General features: G+C 30.3%; 1 long non-coding RNA gene across 1 annotated transcript; it reads right to left on the minus strand.

Annotated features, from left to right (window-relative positions):
• Positions 1-7243: 7243 nt before the first annotated feature.
• LOC126879720 (uncharacterized) lies at positions 7244-8427 on the minus strand. Its single transcript, XR_007696221.1, has 2 exons — positions 8076-8427; positions 7244-7755 (listed from the first exon to the last, which is right to left on the minus strand). It is a non-coding gene; the product is annotated as an uncharacterized LOC126879720 (long non-coding RNA).
• Positions 8428-11578: the final 3151 nt, after the last annotated feature.

Genomic DNA, 11578 nt, shown 5'->3' on the forward strand with positions numbered 1-11578 from the left:
ATCTAAAAAAATATTATTAGCAAAAATATGTCCTGTAAAAAAGTGAAAAAAAAATGGTGCATATATTAGGTTACGCTCAAAATAAAGTTGGTTCCTTTTGTTTTTTGCAAAAAAATATCGGAAAGATCACCCCCGAATTAATAACGCTTAACAAGTTATTTGACTTATGTTGTGTTTATATGATCTCTAAGTTTAATCGATTTAAAGTGTATATTTTTGAAAAAATTAGGTTTTAAATTAACATTTTTAAAATTAAGTATTTTCTATGGGAAATAAGCCACAATTTTACTAAAAAATGAATTTATTAACATTTCGAAGCCCAAATCGGGTTTCGTTGTCAAAATACAAAATACTATTAAAATAAACAAAAATGTTGTTGCTAAGTAAAAAAAAAATCTTCTAATAATTTATTTAATCTGCCTCATTTATATTGGCAATTCAGACGTATATTATACATTTTAAAGTAGAAGGCTTTAAAATGATATCGACAATATTTATGAGTTGCGATAATAATCAATATAATATAATAATAACAATCCTACCAGCAGATAAAGGAAATGCAACTGTAATAATGGATAAAATACAATTTGAAGACAAAATTACAGATCAAATTACAACTGGACCTTATACCAAATTAACGAAGGATTCAACGAAGACACTGGAAAACCAAATCTATATAACTTTATTCAAATTTAAAACTGATCTAACGTACTATCAAAGAAAATTAATGACACCTCATTACAGTAAGACACCATATTTTTATGGAGTACCGAAAATTCATAAAGCGAATATTCCACTTAGACCCATTTGTAGTACCATCAATTCTCCTTGTAGTGAGCTATCAAAATTTTTATTAAATATTATAAAACCATTTGCAAATAATAATGACACATTTATAAAAAATACACAACATTTTTAAACAAATTAACAAATATTGAATTTAATCCAAATAATATTTTAGTAAGTTTGGACATAAACAGTATATTTACAAATGTACCATTAGATAAAACTTTAAACATAATTAAAACGAAGTTAGAAAATGATAATACATTGACAACTAGGACAAAACTAAATGTATCAGCTGTAATGAAGTTATTGACATTATGTACTAATAATACCTATTTTCAACTAAATAATGAATTCTATACACAAAATTTTGGTCTAGCAATGGGCTCTCCTTTATCTCCATTATTGGCTAATATATTTATGGAGGATTTCGAAACTAATATCATTTCTAAACAAAATTTAAAACCCACAGTATGGTGGAGATATGTAGATGATGTGTTTTCAATATGGCCTCATAGATCAGAATTGTTGGATACATTCCTGAATATTATAAACGATCAAGAAGAGACAATAAAATTTACAATGGAAAAGGAATACAATAACACTTTGCCTTTCCTCGATGTTTTAGTCTCAAGGAAGGATACTGGATATGAGACTCAAGTGTATAGAAAACCAACACACACCAACAGATATCTCAATTACAAATCAAATCACAACATCAACGTTAAAAAGGGAATCATTTAATCCTTATATGATAGAGCCAAAATTACTTGTTCTAACGAAAATTCATTTTTAGAAGAAAGACAATTGTTAACATTTGTTTTATTAAAAAATGATTATCCTTTATCGTTTATAAATAAGGAATTGACAAGATTGGATCGAATGGAACAGAACAACTTAGAACGGGATCCTACAACATTCACAAGAAATAATACGAGGAAAATAACAATACCATATATAAAAGGACTATCCGAGAAACTTAAAACAATAGGAAATAAATTCAACATTTCAACAACATTCAAAACAACAAACACATTGAGATCTATTCTATTTAAAACTAAACCTAACAATGAACAAGAAAGAGCAAAGAATTGCATTTATAAAATACCTTGTGAATACGAACAATTTTATTTAGGTGAAACATCAAGACCATTAAACGTTAGAATAAATGAACATCAGTCTTATAATAAAAATAGAGAATTGATAGATCTCAAATATGTCAACACGCATGGGATAATGAACATAGAGTTCAGTGGAGAGATTCAAGTATAGTCCTGAAAGAATCAGATAGTAAAAAGAGAAAAATCAAAGAAGCGGCTCTAATTATGCTAAATAAAACCAATTGTGTCGCAAATTCCTCGGTAGAATGCAGTAGGATGTGGTTGCCCATACTGAAAGAGGAAGTCAATAGAAAGAAGATACCACGATTAGTAAGTCAATAACATATCGAGTTAGTACAAATTTTATATTTTAGTATTACTTATTGTATATCTATGTATTATTAATATTATTTATAATTTAAACATATTAAAGTCAGAATTTGGTATTAGTTTTTTGAAGGTAAATTAAATGTAAGACCAAATACTTACGATGTCGGATAGTATCACGAGGTTTTTTCCTGGTTTTCCCTCGTGATTTACTATGGAATCTCTAACGCGAGAATTTTACTGTCATCGTTGCATTTGGTTGTCTTTTTAAAGACAGATCACATGCTATGATTTTTTTGCGACGGATATTCTTAAGTTGGGATTGATTTCATGTAATCGAATGAACTATCTTTTAGTAAAGTCGTCCCAGGAACGCAACTCATAAATATTGGCGATATCATTTTAAAATCTTCTAGTTTAAAATGTATAATATACGTCTGAATTGCCAGTATAAATGAGTCAGATTAACTAAATTATTAGAAGAATTTTTTTTTACTTAGCCACAACATTTTTGTTTAATTTAATAGTATTTTGTATTTTGACAACGAAACCCGATTTGGGCTTCGAAACGTTAATAAATTCATTTTTTAGTAAAATTGTGGCTTATTTCCCATAGAAAATACTTAATAAACTACATAAAAATGCCACAAAGAAATAGCTTCAGAATAAAATTTTTAATTAAAAAAAAAAATGCTTTTTTTTTCAAAATAACTTAAAACCTGCTAGGAATACCAAAATTATCGAATAATAAAAAAGTTGGCTTTGCTTTTCTGAATATTGTGTATTTTGGTTGTTTTTCTCTAAGACCAATATTGGTTAAGATTTGGAGTTTCCAAATTTGCATACACTCGGTTAGTGTTCGTTCAAGCCTTTTAACTACAGCTCTTTCAAAAATTAGCAGTTTGAATCGATAAAATTTAGAGATCATATAAACACAACATAAGTAAAGTAACTAATTTAACTCATAAATTACACTGAAAAATAAACCACAAGAAGATACTAATAAGCTCATTTAGATAGAAGAAATTAAGTAAAAACAGTGTACAATTTATTGTAATACTACCGTAATAGATAATTATCGAATATCGAATGAAAAGTAATAAGATAATAATACTAGAAAAGGTACCTACTTATTTATAAACATACTAAATGGGAAACATAGACAAAAACAACTAAATTAAAAAGCTTTAATATAATAGTTATTTAATATGTGTTAAAAGTACAATTTTAAGGCACGCATGTGAAAGCAATTCACATGAGTGCCTTAAAAATGTACTTTTTAACATGTATATCATACAATATTTTTTCTACAAACGTTATAAATTTATAAAATACAATAATTTTGTTAAATTGCTGAAACCATGAACCCTATGACCCGTAAAAGGTAGAACTGGTTGTCTACACCCGAGGGGAATGTCTAAAAATTCGTAGCGAAAATATTATACCATTACATAAACGTGTTTTTTCTACAAACGTGTTAAAAATGCAATAATACAGTTTAAATTAAATTTTAAAATACATTTTAAACCACCTTTTTTAAATTGCGCAAGTTGTACTATTAATATTAATGTTAATAAATGAAATATAAATATTTTGACGTTTCACAATTTGACAATTCACTTTTAACTGCAGTGCCTTAAAAATTTTAAAGCACTATAGTTGATTTTTTAACCAAGGGGAGTAAACTAAAAAGACAGATTCACACCCAAGAAAGTTACTAGAAAAGTCACCAAATTCATCTTCTTTTTTCGGTTAATCATATCATCTTTCGATGATAATCCATACATATTATATTATACTAACACATCGCTAAAGAATTCTAAAAATAACTGTTTTTATATAAAAGTAGACTAAAAATCTAAAAATTAAAGGAATAATACAGAAAACACAAACAATCGCCGATATACTTAATTAACCTATAAAATGACAGAAGTGCCAAAATTTCATAAATGTCATTAGTGTCAAAATTTAATAACAGTGGAGTAAACTTGCCTGCGGTTGGAAAAATTAGAAACATGCATTACGGCGCGGTAAATTTGAATAACTCCTCTTGGTTAAAAAACAAACTATAGTGCCTTAACGTAGCATTTTTAACGCTCCTATGGAGTGCTAAACATTGCATTTATCTACTCTATGTCATATTATGTATAAGTTTTTAGTTTGTGAAAACTATCATTATAGATAGCAGTACGTGAAGGATTTAAAGTGTGCGTGAAGTAACAATGTATTTTAAATGGGATTTACTTTTTCGCACTGTTTTAACCTTCGCATTGTCATGGTGACAATCCTTAACTTTTGCGTTGCCATGGGGATGACAGTATGAGCAATGAATTACAACAAAAGTTTTAACAGTTTTGGGATTTGAAAGTAGTTAGAATTTTTAAATGTCAAAGTTCTAAAAATTGTAGAATAGAAATGAATTCCAGTGACGAAGAGTTACAGCTTTTTTTATTTGTTTATCGTAGATAAAATATTGTATGAAACTGTGCGTGAAGTACTTTTTGTGAACTTACGCGATTTATAGCACTCGCTCCGTTGTCGCTCGTGCTCTAAAAATCGCGTGCGTTCGCAAAAAGCATACTTCACGAACTGTTTCATAAATAACTATTTTAACACGGTTGTAGAAAAAAAATTTGTTTGAAGAATATTTAAATGATACAACACTTTACATAATTTCAAAACTATAAAAAAACAGAATCTACATCTACAAGTTATTTAACAAAACAATATTTTAGGTTAAGAAATGGAGGGAGTAAGAACAGAATGTCAAGAAATTCTTCTCAAATATTTTGTGCGCCTGTGCGAACTTAAAATCCGAAACAAAATCCTCGAACGTCGACATGGTATCACGGACACGGTCGGGATATTTTTTCTGCGAACACCGAATTAAAAATCCGGAGGGTGTTCAGAGGGAAAGATTCGACCTCCGCGAACGCTCAATTTTGTAATGCGCAGGCGTTCGCCCTCTGGGTAAATTCAGGATGTCCAGAGCGAACAGGGGTTATATAATTAGGCAATCCATCGACTGTCAAAGATAAACCACGTGATCTTTGGTTGGCACACAAAACTGTTCCTAACCTAAACTCAATGTAATTATTGATTTTTCTTATTTATTTTTTGTCGTGATTTTGAGCTAGTATAGTATTTAAAGACATTCATTAGATTAATTATTTTATAAACTTTACGTTTTTGGTGATTTTAATTGCTGACAACATGCCTGTGACTTGTATAGTAGTGAACTGTGGAAGTCCAACTGATCGGGATAATGTTAATTTTAATTTGTTTTTTGTCCTGATTTTGAGCTAATATAGTATCTAAAGACATTCATTAGATTAATTATTTTATAAAGTTTACGTTTTTGGTGATTTTAAGTGCTGACAACATGCCTGTGACTTGTATAGTAGTGAACTGTGGAAGTCCAACTGATCAGAATAATGTTAATTTTAATTTGTTTTTTGTCGTGATTTTGAGCTTAATATAGTATTTAAAGACATTCATTAGATTGACTATTTTATAAACTTTTCGTTTTTGGTGATTTTAAGTGCTGAAAACATGCCTGTAACTTGTATAGTAGTGAACTGTGGAAGTCGAGCTGATCGGTTAATGTTAATTTTTTTCGTGTTCCCTCTATAGGGCTTTTCATTCACAGTCATTTGTTTTGAGGTTCTGTCATATGTCATATAATCCGTGTATAGTAATATTATATAGTATTTTTACTACAAAAGCGATATTACGTAGGTCAAAATTTTTGACGTAAGAGAACTGTCAAAACATTAGAATATGACTTTTCATTATTGACATGTTTATAATAAACATGGCAATAATAAAAAGTCACATTCTAATGTTTTGACAGTTCTCTTACATCAAAAATTTTGACCTACGTAATATCGCTTTTGTAGTAAAAATACTATACACGGATTATATCAACATCTAACAGAAGCTCGAAACAAATGACAATCGATGAAAAGCCCTATTAGAAACTCATTTATGTTTCCTCGCTTAACTAAATTATCAAAAAACAGGACGCACTCATGCTAGGAATTATGATTTTTATTAATATTATTACAATTATTTATATGTGACACTAACGTAACTAGTGACATTAATTTTTAGGCCAATGTGACAAACTTTATTAATACTAAATTTTAACATTTATCCCCTATTTTGTTAAAACAATATTATTTTGTTTTTCATTCTATTCAAAATAAATGCAGTTTTGACAGGGAATTTGTTTTGTTATTTATTTATTCCATATAGACCTGGATCCCGCGTACCAAAAAAAAGTGATTAATAGCAAGCTGAAAATTTATTAATAGCTTAATGGTGTCTAGTCCGACAAACTTTGATGTACGGGAACACTGGAAGTTTTAACTGTGGAACAGGTTAAAAATTTGGAACGTCAAACTACGAAAATGTTTATGTAATTTGTTAGATAAAACTTCCAATTGATTTGCTACCAATTCATTAAACTCCCATGCAAAAACCAGACTGTTGAAAAAATCACCAACTGGGCATTTTAATGAGTAGAACACGAAGACCATGTCAAACTACAGGAATCATGTTGGTTAGTAATAGCAGTCTGATTTTTGCATGAGAATTTAATGAAAGGATAACAAATCAATTTGATGTTCTGTCCGACAAAATATATGGGATGTTTTTGTAATCTGATTTTCCAAATCTGAGTTTCCAAACTGTTTCACAATTAAAACTATCCCTGTTCCAGTGTCACAATACATCAAAGTTTGTCCAACTGGACACCGTTAAGCTATTAACAAATTTTCAGCTTGCTATTAATCAATTTTTTTGGTACATGGGATCCAGGCCTAATAGGTTTGTTCGTAGTACGACACAAACGATTAGCAACTGCTGCCAACCATCAGATGCATGAGCAGTTAATAGTTAGCATTCATAGACTACGAATGCACATGTGTCTGATGGTTGGCAAGAGTTGCTGCTCATTCTACGAACAAACCTATCAGTAATCACTATTTGTGATATCCATGGGTAGTTACTAACAGAAAGAGGCAGGATTCGATTTTTAAATCATTTATTTTAGAGTCAAAACATAGTCATACCTTAAACGATAAATGTATATTATCATTACAAGTTGATACTAATTACAAAAATAAATACACATTTAAAAGACCAATACATAATTACTCATGATGAAGAAGTACATTATAATTAAAAATGAATAACCATTTTCATATCGCTGCAACACAATGCCAAAGCCATCTTATATTTCAGTTCGTTTAGTGAGCACAACAAGCACTCTGACCGAACAGTTTCAAAACTCATTAGTTTTTCATCAGAGAATGCATATGTTGCTATCTTCAAACCATGTAGCTGTAACATATGTACATGCATTGGGTTCTTCTTCGTCTGTCTTGCCCTGGGCATACTCAGCTAAAAATAGGATTGCTGCAGACTTCACTATTACCGGCCATACACATACAATCTGCATTTGCTATGTCATCAGAACTGGCTATCACCCCACCCAAGCATTTAGTCGTTTAGCATTAGATTTTTGGAAATGCTTCACCTAAAAAAATATTTTATTTTTTTGGAAATTCTTCAACTACAAAAATTTATTTTTATTAGAGTATTTGCGTTCTTTACAATGATTGAGAATATTTTATTTAAAATCAGACATTCATATTGTAATTCAAATAGATGGCAGTAATAATTCATTTTCAGATAATTATGGAGTTCGCAGTTTACAGATTAGGACGACGATATGTCTGGTTTCATACAGATATATAAACGTAAATAAATCTAATATTTAGAACCAATTTATCCAAAAGACACTAACACTGTTATCCATATATTTCTTAATGGTGAATAAATAAAATAAAGGCATACCTTTCCAACAATAATATGGAAATCAGGAAATCATTAACAATTTTTACTCCATTCAAAACAAATCCAGCTGTAAAATATTTATGTGCCTGAAGGCTTTTGTATGCTTTCATCTGCTGCTTAGAGTAGTAACTGCGAGATTCCACCAGATATGTATAAATATCTATAATAGTAACTTGATGATCTGCACTTTACTGTAAAATCCAATTCTGACTGAATTGCGTATGGATCTAAATCCCCAATTATTTTCAGCTTCAATAAATATCTAAAACAATAAAAGAAATAATGTTATTGCTTGCAAAATTCATCATTATTGATAAATATCGGGGCAAAATGAACAGTAAATAAAATTTGTTTCGCCTACCTTTCTCGCAACATCTGGAGTTTCCAATAATAATTTCCTTAAATATTCAGTTTGCATTGTGGTAAAGTTTATAAAGTTCACAAAAACAGGAAACGAAATCCAAATGCATCCAAAATAGACAAAATACGACGATAAACAATGAAAAATCATTGAAAAATAGATACAAACATAACCTCTTTGTTAGTTTGTGTGCCAACCAGAGGTCACGTGGTTTGGATTGCCTAATAGAAGAACAAATTTGTCTGTTAACCTGATTACTTCGTACCGGCTTTATAATGCAATTACGTGTAATCACTACACGATGTTCAATGAATTCACCACAAAGTCTCCAAAGAGAACATGTTCCTACAAGATTACCAAAAATTTGAAAACACGAATTCAAGAGGAATTTGATGCAATGCGCAACAATCCAAATTTCTTAGATAAAACCTGCAAAACCGTAAATAAGCGGTATCATAGCTGCATTTGAGGAAGGTGGTCTGCAGTTTGAGTATAAACAGTAACTTTAAAACCATAATTAAATTAGTTTTGTATATAAATAATAATCACAGCAATAAACTAGTTTTCCTTTTTCTTTTTAATTGGTATGAAAAATACTTATGCCCACCCCACTATATAAATTTAATGATGATTGTAATAGAATAATTAACGATAACAACTTACTTCCACATACTATTATTGATTACACGAATTTATTAAAGAGCTAATTTATTAAAAGATAATAAATTATATTATGGCTATAACAAATATATTTCGTGAATACCGTATTTTGAAGCAATATTAGAATATTTATTGACTTCGAAAAAAATATAATCTCTATATTGAGATGGCATTAACAATTCGAACTTACCTATATATAATTGGTTGCTTTAGTATTTATAATTATTGTTCAATTTTGGCAGGTACGTATAAGATATAGTGACTTGTCTATTCAGTTACTGTACTTAAAATTCTCACTGAATGCCACTATAGTTAGTACTGTTCATCTTTGTTTGCATATTGGCATGTAACTGTTCGAAGTATTGGTTTAAGATCAGATATTTTACTTCTAAATGCCTACTTCCCATTCCCGTTCTGAAAGATTGGTAGTTCTTCTGAAAGAAAGTTTCTTTGGTTGAAACACTGATTTCATATATAGAAAGTTTCTTCCAGTTCCAAAAGATTGATAATTATTGTTCTGTTTTTCTTCTCTTTAAATTGATATCTGAAAGAAGATATTTTATAGAAATATCTTTCGTTTGATTTCTCTCGTTATGTAATTTTCCTTGCTCATCAAGAAGCGTAAGTGAATTTGTCCACCATTTCAAAGCTAAAGTTATCAACAGTGAATTGGTGATTGAACCAACTGTACTAAAATCACAATATACATACACTGGAAATAAACAAACCAAGACACGTTAAATGTTACTAAGAGCACTCCCGAATCATGATTTACAATGTATAAACTTTGTAAATCATGATTTGAGATTTACAATGTATATCTAAGTATACATTGTAAATCATGATTTGGGAGTGCTCCGCGTAAAATTCAAGTGTCTTGATTTGTTTATTTCTAGTTCAACTTGAACAGTGCAACAACAAAATCGTCAGAAAACAAATTGACTACATCCTAATAAAGCACAGATATCGAAACTTAATTCAGGCAGTAAAGGCATATCCAGGAGTGGACGTATCTTCTGATAACAGTCTTCTTAATGCTAGGTTTCAACTTCAACTAAAAAAGACGCAAAAAAGCCGCAACAACAATAAACTCAACATACAGAAACTAAAGTCAGAAGAAACAAAAGAAAGTTTGAAACACGAAATTAACACAATTCTAGACAGAAACCCAGGAAATAATTCTTCAGAATAACGTAGAACATCAGTGGCAATTCTTCAAAATCTCTATATTAGAGCCAAGTAAGAAAGTACTTACAACAACCAAATGTAAGAAAGAAGAATGGATGACGGAGGAAATTCTAGACTTGATGAATAAAAGAAGAAAAAAAAAACAAAACCATAAATAAGACCCGCCATAAACAGCTTCAAAATCAGATAAGAAGAAAAATTAGTGAGGATAAAGAAACCTATTTCTCTGAAAAATGTAAAGAAATAGAAAAACTGCAAAACAAATATGACAACTTCAACCTATATAAAAACGTCAAAGAACTAGCTGGAATAGGAAATAGAAGAACCTCAAATATATTTCTCGACAAAAATGGAAATATTATAATTATAAATGGAGACAGAACGAAAACTAAGACGATGGAATGAGTACATCGAGGAACTATTTCATGACCAGAGAGAAGCCAGTATATTCCTAGATAGGCAAACCGAAGATGTGGGCCCAGAGATAACCAAATCAGAGGTTAGTCAATAGACTCTATAAAAACCAATAAATCTGCTGGTCCAGATGAATTTCCTAGCGATCTGATAAAGTTGGTCAACGAGAAAAACTAGGACATAATAGTAGAACTGTTCAACGCTATCTATAGTATACTACGGGAATTATCCCTAGAGAAATGTTGACATCAGCATTTGTGTGTTTTCCAAAGAAAGTGAATTCCAAAGAATACAGTGACTACCGAACCATAAGCTTAATGTCACATACCTTGAAAATTCTGCTGAAAATTATCCACGCCAGAATACACTCTAAACTGGAGCTGGATATTAGTGACACTCAATATGGATTCTGCAATGGTATGGGTACCAGAGAGGTATTATTCTCCTTCAACGTGCTGACACAGAGATGATTGGATGTTAACCGTCCCCTTTACGTCTGTTTTATAGACTACAATAAAGCGTTTGGTAAAGCAAAACATGATCGACTCATGGAAATTCTGAAAACTAAAAACCTAGATGAAAGAGATTTAAGACTAGTAACACACAGAGAGATGGAAATAAAGAGAGGAGTCCGGCAAGGCTGCATACTATCACCTCTATTATTTAACGCTTATTTTAAGAGGTAATGCGAGAAACTCTGGAAGATGAAACAGTCGGCATAAAAGTAAATGTAGTCTTAGTTAACAACATCAGATATGCAGATGATGTTGTTAACTTGCACAGTAGTAATAGCCGATAGTTTACAAGACCTGCAAAGACTCATGAGTAAAATATTAAGGTTTAGTAGGAAGTACGGACTCTCTCTCAATATCAAAAAGAC

The sequence above is a fragment of the Diabrotica virgifera genome, chromosome 2, assembly GCF_917563875.1.
Source record: "Diabrotica virgifera virgifera chromosome 2, PGI_DIABVI_V3a".
NCBI classification, from domain to species: domain Eukaryota; kingdom Metazoa; phylum Arthropoda; class Insecta; order Coleoptera; family Chrysomelidae; genus Diabrotica; species Diabrotica virgifera.